General features: G+C 37.7%; 1 pseudogene; it reads right to left on the bottom strand.

Annotated features, from left to right (window-relative positions):
• Window positions 1–1,282: 1,282 nt before the first annotated feature.
• Window positions 1,283–12,227, bottom strand: LOC115424159 (bifunctional arginine demethylase and lysyl-hydroxylase JMJD6-like; annotated as a pseudogene).
• Between the last annotated feature and the right edge of the window lie 404 nt (window positions 12,228–12,631).

Below are 12,631 nucleotides of genomic sequence, written 5' to 3'. Positions count from 1 at the left end.
TTTCTCGCTGCGATCGTTGTTTTTTCTGTCACATCTGCAACTGAAGCTGCAACGACAGGTTTATTTTATTAATCATGAGAAACAAACGGAGAACGTTGGACATTTTTCACTGATTTCGTTCATTTTGGGGGGTTCTGACGTTAGTAATTTGGGTCTTTTTTTCCGACAAACACTGATGGTTTCCAACCGGTGACGAACATTCACTTGTAACGTGATTTGAACACTTTCAACCCGAGCGTTGGCACCATTTTCTTCTATTTTGGGGAAATTCAGAGGCACTGGTTCAGTAAATAACTCATAGAAAACAGATTCTGGCCTTAATGTTTCCTGCGAACACACATCGAGTCCTGATGCAGGCGCTGGAGTCACAAAACTAGAATCTGTTGGAGTGGTTTTCAAAGTGCTAATATTAAACAGATTTTCTGCGTCGACCTCGTTTTGCAGTCGAACTCTTGGTGATTTTCTGCCCTTAACCTCATTAAAGAAGCAGTGGATTCATCGACAAACAGATCCAACTGGAAAAGGGCCAGGTGTTTACATCAGAAACGAAAAGGAACGACAGGGGGGTCCAACATAAGGCCCGTGGACCAGAACCGGACCTCCAGAGTTCAACCCCTCCCATTAATACAAAATGCTGATATTAACAGTTAATGGTGTTCAAATCCATTTAGGTTGACGTCCTTGAATGTTGTTCATGTTTTGTGTAGTTCTTGCATTTCATAAATTCATCCCGTGAACTGGATTGGACCGTTTGGCGGCCTGGTTTTGGCCCACGGACCGCATGTTGATACCCCTGGTCAACAGGAAAAATATCAGACTTTAAATTATTTACACTTGGACTGAATAAATTGCACTTAGTTTTCTTAAGACATTTCCGGTTATTCACATTTATAGTTAAGGATAGTTTGTAAACGTCAACATTTTCATATAATTTTTCTTTCTTTCACTAAAATAAAAGGTCTGTATTGTCATGATTTCTGGGTTATTCTGTTCTTATTCCACTGGTTCTGATCCACTTTAGATCATATTAGACTTAATGTGAAGGATTTTAACACCAATATTTAATAATTTCAGTGATTTCAGAGATAATTTAATATCTCAGTGTATGATGGACGGATCGGACTCTTGACGTCCCGGTTTTGGTCCACGGGCCGTAGGTTGGACACCACTGCTTTAACCTGTCAATCATCAGTCGTATAGTGTTCGTTGTGTTTCTGCTGTTGTAGATTCATTCACTGCTTTGTCTAAAGTTCAGAAAATCCCCCCTGACCCTTTAATGTCCTCAGTGCGCCCAGCTCCTCCCACGGACAGACACTGTTGGCTGGGTCAGCGCGGAGGCCGGGGTGGGGTCAGAGGTCACCGGGATGAGCGTCCTCTCCTTGCTGACACAGTCATCCTGGCTGCTGGTGGTCTCCGTTGGCGGCAGCCGCTGCTGCAGGTGCGTCTCTTCTTGCGGCGGTGGGACATGGCGTCCCCTCGGAGCCTGACTCGGCCTGATGGACACGCAGAGACACGTGGGGTCATGTTACATGTTACACCATCACATGTTCCACCTGTTGGCGGCTGTAAATTCAAACTGTCACACCAATATTAGACACAGAACAAGAACAGGGACAATCAGTTCAGTCCGGTCACTTTAATCCTTTCAGACCCAGACACACTATCAGTTCACACATGAATTTATGTCCATTTAACTTTGATTTATCACCGTTTATTTTAATATTATCCTCTGCATTTGACATTTTTCTGTGTAAATCCTGTATTTTCTGTATTTAATTCACTGATCATGTAAATGTTCATTCAAACTCAGAGTAAATTTAAGTTAAAGTTATTGATCAAAAACAGAAAATGAAGAAAAAGTGACTTTTTCAGTCAAATCTATCATTAACTGAACATAAAAACATCTACAACCTTATTTTATCATTTTTTATTCATTTTGTTTCCTATTTACATTTTTTTCTTCAATTTTGTTTAGTTTGTATCTTATTTTGCTCATGTTACTTATTATTTTGTTGATTTTTTATTCATTTCATTGATTATTACCTCCGCCAAGGAGGTTATGTTTTTGCCAGGGTTTGTTTGTTTTGTTTGTTTGTCTGTCCGTTAGTGTGCAACATAACTCAAAAAGTTATGGACAGATTTGGATGAAATTTCAGGGTTTGTTGGAAATGGGATAAGGAGAGAAATGATTAAATTTTGGTGGTGATCGGGGGTGGGGGGGCCCACGGGGGGGGGGGGGGGGGGGGGGGGGGGGGGGGGGGCACTGATCAGCCTTGGCGGAGGTCTGCGCTCTCCGAGTGCTTCTAGTTTGGCTGTTTTTGTTCATTTAATGATTTTTCTTAATTGTTTGTTCATTTTGTTGCCCTTTTTATCTTCAACTTTGTTCAGTTTGTTTTATTTTGCTCATGTTACTTATTTTGTTGATTTTTTTGTTCATTTTGTTCATTTTATAATTATTTTGGTCGTTTTTTGTTAATTTTGTTGTTTATGCTTTTCATCTTTTTTTTTAAACTTTATTTTAGTCAATTCTTTGCTAATTCGTTCTTCTTTTTTATTGTTTTATAGAATGTCTTTTGCGTTGGACAGTTTTTTGGTTTTGGTTTTTTTGTATAAATCTGTGAACCTCATGTCCAAATGTGGACAGTAAACCCATGGTCTGGGTCTGAGGAGGTTCACTTCAGCAGATCCAGATCAGTCAACATTCTAAGATTATCCTTTAGTTCATTGTATGTCTGAGGGTCTATACAGACTGAACCCATGTGGTTTGGACTATATTACCTTTAGAACCCTTTGGGACAGTGAGAAAGTGCATGAAAGGGTTAATACTGTGAAATAATAATAGAGACTTAACTCTAATCTACATGAATATATTGATATAAGTTTTACTGTATTTAATATAAAATGGTGACAGATCAAGTGGGAATGAAAGGGTTAAAGATGTGCAGAAGAAAAGAATGAAAACTAAACACTGAGTCCGTTTGTTCACAGTCTACAGTTCAGTCGATGTGAGGTTCAGGTGTTTTTTTCCACTGATGACGTCACATACGTGGTATTTGTTCTGTTCATGATGCTGCCTCGGTCCGGTTCTGCTTTCCACCGTTTAACGCTTTTAACGGTGTTTTTTTCTGTGTGAACTCACATCAGAGTCGGAGTCCGATGAGCTGGAGGATGAGGACGACGAAGAGTCGCTGGAGCTGTCGGAGGCGATGCCCGTTGACTCCTGGAGGTCGACTTTATCGGCCAGAGCCGCCAGGTCGGACGCTCCTGCTTCAAGATCCTGAACGACCACAGATGGACGGGATTCAGAGAGTTTGAAACCCTTTAAGGACTGGAACAAGACTGGATTTATTTAAGTTGGATTTGAAATAAGTGTCTGAAAATGCGTTTTGTTCTAATTCTTTTGCACCTTTTCAGGAAGAACTTAACTTTCATTATCTGTCCTTTAATTATCATTATTATATATAATAAATGCTTAAAACAGTGGGTTATAGTAAAAAAAAAAAAAAAAAATCACATTTATTCTGAAAAACAACAGTAAATGTTCACAATAAAACTTTATGAGTTTATATAAATAATCTTTCCTCTATTTTCCATGTGATCATATATGTTAGTTGCTCTAGATCATTGTGTGCCCATGTTCTTCTTGTTCTTTTTGGTTCTTTAGTGTGATTTGGATCCTGTTGATAGTCTGTGTTCACTTTGTGTCTAATTGTAGACAGAGCCCCTCATTTCACTGACAAAAACATCCATCATCTGATTCAAATACACACACTGGATCTGTGTATGAACTGGATAGATCTGCATAGACACACACACATTATATAAATATATATATATATATATATACATACATATACACATACATATACATACATATATACATATATACACTATACACATACATATACATCATATATACACAATTACATATATACATACATATATATATATATATATATATATATATATACACATATACATATATACATACATATATACACACATACATATATACATACATATATACACATATACATATACATACATATACACCATATACATATACATACTACATATATCACATATACATAATACATACATACATATATATACACATATACATATATACTACATACATATATATATACACATATACATATATATACACCTAACATATATACATCATACATATATATATACACATATACATATATACATACCTATATACATATTAACATATATATACATACATACATATATACATATAATACATACATACATACATATACACATACATACATACATTACATACTATATATATATATATATATATATATATATACAGACATTTAGAGAATACTTACAAATACAATACAACTATCAATTAACTATACAAACCACAAAACCACAGAGAAAAACAGTGATTAAAACTAATCATTAAAGCTGGAAAAAAAAAAATTAAAAATCAGTAAATAATGAATAAACGAACAACAATGAGCAAATATTTTTGTGAAATATGAAAGAAATGAACAAAACCTAACAAAAATGGAGTAACATAATGAAAAAATGAACAAAACTGAACAAAAATTGAGGGAAAATAATGAAAAGATGAACAAACCCCCCAAAAAATTCAATAAAATCTACACAAACTGTAAAATACAGACAAAAACAGTGGAAAAAACTAATGATTAAAACTGAAAAAAATTCAATAAAATAATGGAAAAATGAACAAAACCAATGAATAATTGAATAAAATGCTGAAAAAATTAAGAAAACTAAACTACATAAAATATAACTATCAAGGGACTACACAAACTGCAAAAATACAGACAAAAACAGTGGAAAAAAACAGCGAAATTGACAAAAACACGACTAATCACACCAGTAGAGCACTCCAAAACAGCACTATCACTAATATATACAATTATTGACATGAACTCACCACTAAAACACTGATTTAAAGTCATAAAAATCCTCCATATCTCTCTCACCAACTGCACTCTGCTGCTCTGGAAGTGAGCGGGGCGCCCACTTCCACCTCGACCAATGCAGACTCTACCCTCATGTGTTCTAGACCAATAAAAAGAACCTAATCTAACAGATGAGGTTCTGTAAAATCCAGGTGTGTGAGTGTGGGTGTGTGTTGTGTGTGTGTGTGGTGTGTGTGTGTGTGAAGATGCAGCTGTGGGTTTGTGGGCGGGGCCGTACCGGTACCACTTCCTGGACAGTTTGGGTCGTCCTCGCACAGTTTTGTGCCACACGATGGGGAAGTGGTGGTGCTGGCGAAGTTCTGCGTGACGGCGATGGTGGTGTCCAGGTTGAGGACAACGTGCCACCATCCACCTGCGGACACACAGCTGGTTAATGTTAACACACACACACACAGTTCTATGTCCAAACACTGCCTGTCATTCATGGTATTTAACTGTAGCCCAGGGTTGTCAAACATGAGGCCCATGGACCAAAAGCGGCCGCCACAAGAGTCCAATTCAGCCCAAAAAATTTAAAAAAAGAATTACTTTATTCAGGTTCCACATCCACATTAAGGCTACGTTCAGATGCAGCTAAATCCGATTTTTTTGTGTCCATATGTGACCTGTATCTGATCTATTAACCCTTAGGGGTCTGACCCTATTTGTCCATTTTTCAGTCCTTTTGATTTTGCCTTTCTATACTACATACAGAAATGTTTATTATACCCATGTTTGGTGTCTTTTTTTTCAAGCACAACTTCATCTATATCATCTGTCTATTATTTTGTCACTTTAACCTACTATATCAACACAAAAGACAAAAAACACATAAAAATATAAAATACATTTGAAAAATGTATAGAATTTACGCATACAATACACAGATGCTTAACGAACCTTTTCAAAGACTTTAAAAGTGAATATCGGTTCCAAATATTAGGATAGATCCACTGTATCTGTATGTTACAATGAACGTGTATAAAAGATAAACTGATGCTGAATATTATTAAAATTACACTGGTTTTTCTTCAGAACATTCACATTGTTTATGTTATTCACATTTTTTAAAGGACAGTTTATATATGCAAACATTTTCATCATATAAATTCACTTTGTTCACTGTGAAACTGTTAATTTACATAATTTATAGGTTATTATGTAAAATGAATGAAAAATAAACAGACATTTTTATTTTGTAATTAAAATTTTTTTCAACTAAAACAAAGTGAACTTCATATCTGTCATTATTTCTTTGTCATTGTTATTTTTTTACCAGTCTGATCCAGTTCAGACCATATGGGTCTGAATATGGAACCTGAATGTGGATGATAACGGGCTGAGGGTCTGATCGGGTTCAGTTCAGCTGAGGACTCGGACTCCGGGTCCAGGTTCTTACTGTGGTTCAGTCTAATCTCTGCTCAGACAGGTGAAGTTTAATTCCTGGATCTGAGCCCAAAGAGCAGCTGAGCTTTAATCCAGATCTGGCTTTAGGAGGATCTGGGTCACTGGATCCTGGTCCCTACTGGAGCCTCCATGTGTTCAGGACCAGTTCTGTAGAACCTTAGTCCACATCCATGAACTCAACTGAGATGTTTCCTCTCTGTGTCTATTTGACTAATTAAACCCATCGTCATGGTCTACTGTCAGTGACAGCATTTAAAAGTTTCAAAAGCAGAAGGTTTGTGTTGATTTTAGCCCTTCGATGTCTGAGGGTCTGGACCAGTGTTTTTAAACTTTGGGGTCAGGACTCACGTGGGTCGCCTGGAATTTCTAGTAATTGATAAAAATAAAAAAAAACTTACTAATAAAAAATCTGTGTTGGGCAGGGCTGTGTATTGGCAAGAATGACGATGCAATACAAATCACAATGCTTGAATCATGATACGATATATCACAATATATCATGATACTGTTTAAAAGGGCTTTTTTGTCTTTTTTTTTTTTTTAAAAGATTATTTCCTAGAAAAATTTAATTATTACACCAGATATTTGCACAAATACTAAACACATTTTTATTTGATCAGAACAGGATCTAATGCTATATTACCAAACTTTCCTCTGTAAAAACTTAAACCTTAAATTCTGTTTTACAGACATTACAGTTTAAGATTCTGCTCAAAGTTCATATTCTATTAGTTCATAACTAACATCATACAATTATTTTTGTTCAATCCCAACAAAGGAACTAACATCTGCCTCTCAGACAGTAAAAGTGCTTTAGGATGCCATCAAATAACATTATTTAATGAAACAGAGTTAAATGATAGTAAATAAGATATAAACAAAATGAAAGCAAAAAACAAAAAAGAACCTCCGCAATATCTGCATTTGAATAAATACCTAAAATATCGATACAGTACCTCTTTAATATCGATACAGTATTGTGAAATGAAATATCACGATATATTGCAAAGCCAATATATTCTTACAACCCTAGTGTTGAGTTGACAGAGCCAATCCCAATCCATAGAGGACAAACTGTGGTTCTGAAACTGAAGCACTGTGGTTCTGTTTATCTGTCAAATGTTCATTGTGGTCAGTTTCAGATGCTGCAGCTCTTTCATAATTCATAGTTTGAGTTCTTGTTTGGTCAGTATTAATTGTCAGCCTTGTAAATACAAGCTGGACTGACTGTACATATCCTGACAAGGAAAATCCAAATCTCCCTTTGTGCAGTAATCTACACCTGGCTTGACTGCCTCCATCCCATAAAATCTACATTATATAGACTATATGTCCTCTAAATTAACCTGGATTTGAAAAATAGTATTAAACTATTACAGAATCAAAACAAATTAATTTGAAGCAAAAAAAAGTCTCAGTTTTGAATGTGTTTGTGATGTTAAAATGGGGTCAGGAGCCTAAAACGGTTGGAAACCACTGTCGAGCAGGAATAAAAACCCCACCTTTAAAACGGGTCCAATTCAGATGGATCTGGTTCTGGTCCTGCACTGACCTGGTACAAAGGACGGTTCTCTCCGGGTCTCTGCAGGATCTCCAGGGGTCTGAACTCGGCAGGCCAGGTGGCTGCTGCGTGCGGGGTAAGACCACGGTTGAACCACGTGATAGCCTCATCCTGGCTGGTTGCCCCCGTCCTCCCGGGTCACTTGATCAGCTCTCGAGGGGTGTTTGTCGGGGAAACAGACACCACCTCTTATGGCCTTGGACCAGGGCATTCCAGGCGCTGGTTCCAAGGGGGTCGATGTGGATCCCAGTGCCAGACCGGGCCGGACCCATGACGAACCACCTGAGGACCAGACAAGACGTTCAAAGGACACAAGGATTTAAAGAGAAATGAAGATGTGTTCAAGTTTTAACATAAATGAACCGAAACTTCTACAACTCTGATGATTTTAATTAATATTTTCATATTTTCCCATGTAAAGTTCAACAGGTTTTCAAGTGTCACCACTAGAGGGCAGGACTGGATACTGTCTGAGAGGTTTGGTTCTTTATGTACAGGGGTTGGACAAAATAATGGAAACCACCTTAAAAACATCAACAAAATATAATTTATATATGGTGTAGGTCCACCTTTTGCGGCAATTACAGCCTCAATTCTCCGAGGTATTGATCCATACAACTTGTGAATTGTTTCCAAAGGAATTTTAAGCCATTCTTCAGTTAGATACCCTCCAACTCTTTTAGAGACGATGGCGGTGGAAATCGACGTCTTACTGAATCTCTAAAACTGACCATAAATGCTCAATAATGTTGAGGTCTGGGGGACTGTGCCGGCCCTACGAGTGCTCAGCTTCATTAGAATGTTCCTCATGCCATTCTTTAACAATTCTAGCTGTATGGATTGGGGCATTTATCATCTTGAGGTGAACGTGTTTCCATTATTTTGTCCAACCCCTGTACATGTGTATCAGTGTTATTGTTATCCTCCTTTTAAATCTATGATAATTACAAGGTTTGGACTGTTAAAGACACCAGAAGAAAATACATTAAAAATTATTTTTGTGCTGAAACTTCAACTGGACGACTGTGATTCATCTACACTATTATGTTTAAATCAGTGAAACTGGACCAATGTTCTGTCTGTTACTGAATGTTTTGTAGATCTGATCTGTGATAAACATGTTATAATGATCCGTTCAGGCAAAATATTGTTAAAACTTGAATTATTTTGTGAGAAATTTCATTTTTTTTAAAAAGTTATTCACACATCTTTTTTATTTGAATAGTTTGTATTTGATTTAAGGCTGTTTTTTCCAGTTAAAACAGAAAAATGTTCTATTTGTCATTATTTACAGGTTATTCTGTTACTATTTTACCGGTTCTGATCCACTTTAGACCAAACTGGGAGACACGGAACCAGAACTAATATGAGTTTGACAACCCTGGTTTTAGTAGACCTGGTCTAAGTAAACCCAGTTTAAGTAACCTGGTCTAAGTGACCCTGGTCCAAGTAACCCTGGTCTACGCAAACCCCAGTTTAAGTGACCCTGGCTCAAGTAAACCCAGTTTAAGTAACCCTGGTCTAAGTAACCCTAGTTTAAGTACCCCTGGTCTACGTGACCCTGGTCTACATGAACCCAGTCTAAGTGACCCTGGTCTACATAAACCCAGTCTAAGTGACCTGGTCAGACCTGGTATGGCGGGCGTCTCTTCTCCCCTGCGAACTGGAACAGATCGTCCCTGAAGAACACTGGGACCTGGTAGTCATCCAGGAGTTTGCGGCGTTTGGCGTGTTCACCGTAGCTGCTGTCGAAGATGTAAAGCGGGGCTGTCGTCGCGGGTGTTCTCCAGATACTCCACGTAGTACTTCATCTCATCTTCACCGAGTAGCCGTCGTTGTCCTCGCCAACACTTGAACTTCTGGTTGCGGTATTTGCGTTTGAGGCGCTCCAGAGGTCCATTTCTCTCGCGCTGGCCAGTTGTCCTGGCAACCGAGCAGGACAACGGGTTTGTACGGTACGCTCGAAGCGCTGGATGAACTCGTCGGGCTGAGACGGACAGCGTCCACGCGCTCAACGTTGTCCTGGAAGATGAACAACAAACGGCATGAGGACGGGTTCATGTTCACACTGGTAACACCAGGTGAAAGGGCTGATGGGAAATGTAGTCACAGGCACTGAACGTAGCTCATCTGAAATATTAAAACCTTACTGTCACAACATTAGCACACACAAAATATAGTGTCTATACTTTGTATTTCACAACATTTTTTATTCTTTTATGACCCTGTGTAGATGTTTCATGTCACAGTAAATATGTGCCTTTGGTTTCGAGGTGTTTGGAGAAATTTAAAAATAACTGACCATCGTATAAGCCTTTAAAACAAACAAGTAAACAAAAACCACAGTCATAGAGCACATGAAGGAGGTTCACGTCCACAAAATTATAGCAAAACATGACAAACACCTGCTTCTCAAATCTGCCTCTGATGCTGCCTTCAGGTGCTGTCGGGAATATGATCCTTTCCACTAATGTACTTTGAAATTACCAGTGTGTGTTGTTCAAGTGCTTTGTTGAAAAATGTCTGAAACACAGTTAATGGAGAATCGATTACTTGGGTTTAAAACAGTTTTGGACGTGTTCATTCATCTGATAGGGCATTTATTTATTTTTTTATTTGCAAATTGGTGTAAACTCTAAATGTGTAAAACCATCCACTAACAGGAGCAGAACGTCATAAAACCATTGTTTATCATTGATCGTGAATCCCTCATTGCTCTCTGCCAAGTTGAAAAGGTCACTTTTAATTTTGTCGATCTCCACCTTTTCCCAGTTCTCCAGTGGAAATCCGACGAACAGAGAGGTGCACTTTTCCAGTTCATAACTGTATTTACTATAATTTCCATACCACCTGAAGGCAGTATTAGTACATGTTTAACAGCAGTCTTTCAAAACTAATAATAAACAACTTATCTAATGATTCAGAGATTTTTTTCCTACATAAAAATGACAACTTGCTTCTCTAAAGAACACATTTGTCCAGATTTCTGTCCTAGAGGAGTCCTAACAGCAGATTTTATGAGATTTCCTGACATTTAGAAACAAAACAACACTGATATAAGAACAATAATTAATAATCTGTAGCTGTTACGACATTGAATGACAGGTCAGTGATTTTTCACCAATACAAAAAATATTCTTCTCTTATTTTGCATCAGAGTCACTGAAAACCTTTCTAGGTTTTATTAAATATTAATGTTTAACAAATGGAATATGAAGCCAGTAAAATAGTCCATGACCTATAGAAACTATGGATTTCTTCACACTTAAACGTACTTCAAAACTTTTTTTTTTTAAGTACAAAAGTTAATGTCAATTTTAAATATTTAATCAGGAAAAGCTACAACTTTCAGTCTCCCTAAAAAACCAGCCTTTCACCTGGAATGAAACAATGATTTGGTGTTTATCATGGTAGTTCTTGATATTAACCAGCATATTTTTCCATCTAACCCAGTATTTTTTAATCTCCTGGAAACAGAGGAAAACTCTTGCACAATTATTATTATTTCACAGCCAAATCCATAAGCATAAATGTACATTTAAAAAAACATCATTTGTTGCTTTTAGCAAATAAAGAGGCAAAGGGATTAAAATTAACTGTAAATAGGTTCCGTATGGATCTTTATAACTTTTTTTGTTGCAATTTGTGAGAAACTTCTCTACAGAAGTTGGTTTCTGACAGTTTTAGAAAATGGGAAACGTAAATTTCATGACTTATTAGATCATAAAAATACTGGGAAACTCAAATTAGTGTCTCAAGTAGTATTCTATGATGTTATAATGAAGATGTTATAGTTCTACTACTATCTAATGGTAATTTCTATATTTTGAGATACTAAGCAGTGGTGTTGTCTTTTCTATGTCATCTAATTCTATAAATGTGCTTCCATGATCCTGAAATCAGCTTTTGTTTATGTCTTAAGTCAAATGAGATGCACGATTTATCTAAAAGCTGCTTCTGACTTTTCAGATCTCTTTTAACGCAGTTTTATCCATAGTATTGGTGTTATTTACTGGTTTCTGGATTTTTAGGAGTGTTCCTAAAGGGTGTGAGGTGTGGCTGGAGTTTCAGGTATTGTTTCTAGTTTTGTCCACACCGGTGCCTACGTGACCAGCTGCACTGCTCCTGTCAGCTCTGTTAGACTTAGCTCACTGTCAGTTACCTTCACGGTGCGGTGCGACAGGTCGAAAGTCTCATGGTAGCCGTGTTTTATCCAGTCTAACGATCCTTCAGCTCGGGCCTGGCGCTCCGTTTGGCCTCTTTAATCTCTTCTTACTCTTATGATTCATTACTGCTCCTAGCTTTAACGAGAACGTGTTGTCGCCGCTCAGCTAACAGCTAGCTACCGAGCTAACCTGCGCTCACTACAGAAACACATTAGCCGTTAGCCTGCACTGCTACCCGGCTAGCTGTGGCTTTCTAACACTCTCACTGTTGATAAGACAAGAAAACCACAACTCTGACACTAGCCAAACACACCCAGACGTTTCTGCTAACAATTACAACAATACTTATCCAACCTGCTTGGGCGGGACAGTTTAATGAACAACTAGCTACAGCGGCAGCTAACTGCCTGACACAATGCTTTTGAGACTGTTGACACTAGCAGATCCCGCCCCTTGCGAGAGCACAGAACTTCCTTGGCTAAAAGCCTTCCCGCCAGGCATATGCATAGATCTGATTGGCTTTCCTA

The sequence above is a fragment of the Sphaeramia orbicularis genome, chromosome 8 (genome assembly GCF_902148855.1).
Source record: "Sphaeramia orbicularis chromosome 8, fSphaOr1.1, whole genome shotgun sequence".
Taxonomy (NCBI): Eukaryota; Metazoa; Chordata; class Actinopteri; order Kurtiformes; family Apogonidae; genus Sphaeramia; species Sphaeramia orbicularis.
The sequence above is the reverse complement of the archived record's forward strand: the minus strand, read 5'-3'. Positions and strand labels throughout refer to the sequence as shown.